Genomic DNA, 1,492 nt, shown 5'->3' on the forward strand with positions numbered 1-1,492 from the left:
GTAGCACTTGTGAGCAGTGTCAGAGAGCAGGTGGTACCCTTTCTTGGAGACAAGAGATGCCTCAACAACCTATGTTCTTTTACAAGGTGTTTGATGTCTGGGGTATTGATTTCATGGGTCCATTTACTGTTTCTTTTGGCTTTTACTATATTCTACTCTCTGTTGATTATGTTTCTAAATGGGTGGAAGCTAAGGCCACCAGGACTAATAATTCTAGGGTTGTTATGGATTTTGTTAGTTCTCACATTTTTTGCAGGTTTGGTATACCTAGAGCCATTGTTAGTGACCAAGGCAACCACTTTTGCAATAGATCCATGCAAGCTATGCTCAAAAAATATGGGGTTGTTCATAGAGTTTCCACACCTTATCACCCCCAATGTAATGGGCAAGCTAAGATTTCAAACAGAAAGATAAAGAGGATTTTGGAAGATGGTGCAACCTAACAAAAAGGATTGGAGCAACAGACTTGAAGATGCTCTTTGGGAACATAGGACTGGTTACAAGTCACCCATAGGGATGTCTCCTTATTGGGTTGTCTTTGGTAAAGCATGTCATCTTCCTGTAGAGATAGAGCATCGTGCATATTGGGCTGTGAAAACTTGTAACTTGGCTCTTGATCAAGCTGGTGAAGAAAGAAAGCTCCAATTGAATGAACTCGATGAGACCCGCTTAGAAGCCTATGGGAATTCTAAGTCTACAAAGAGAAGACCAAAAGATTCCATGATAACTTGATTTCTAGAAAGGAATTTTTGGTTGGTCAAAAAGTGTTGTTGTACAACTCTAGGCTTGGACTCATGAGTGGTAAGCTTCGTTCTAGGTGGATTGGTCCTTTTGTTGTTACTAATGTGTTTTCTTATGGTGCTGTAGAAATCAAAAGTGAATCCACAGATAAGAGCTTCAAGGTTAATGGGCATCGCCTCAAGCCTTTCCTCACAAATCCTTCCTTAGTGGATGAACTTGTGGAGGAGGAATCATTTGTTGAACCCACTTTCTTCCCTCCATGAATTATGGAGCTCTTCTTTCTCTTCTCTACTTTTTATTGCACTTCCTTTTTATTGCACTTGTCCAATTCCATTGATTGATATGTATGTCTGGATTTTCTGATTGTGCTACATTCGGACAATTTGTAGTTTAAGTGTGAGGGGAGACTATTTTAGGTTGTAGGTTTTATTGATGCATGTTTTTCTTTGACTTTTAGGTTTTGCTTAGGCTTGGGCATTTTCTCCCATACTTTCATTCACTTAAGTCTTGATATATTGTGGTGTGAATCCATGCATTTCTGTATGTCAAGTTGCTTTCGAGAATTAAGAGGTTGAAACAATTGTGATAGACTTGTCCCTTGTGAGAATTTGAGCCTTAATTGTGGATGGATTGCTATATGCCATCTAATATTCTTTCATGTGTGATTGCACTCTTGATTACTTGCACTCTAGAACTTGACTTGTTTCTTGTTGATACTTGATATTCACATGCACATATTGAAGTGATCTAG

This window comes from Lupinus angustifolius, chromosome LG05 (assembly GCF_001865875.1).
Source record: "Lupinus angustifolius cultivar Tanjil chromosome LG05, LupAngTanjil_v1.0, whole genome shotgun sequence".
Classification (NCBI taxonomy): Eukaryota; Viridiplantae; Streptophyta; class Magnoliopsida; order Fabales; family Fabaceae; genus Lupinus; species Lupinus angustifolius.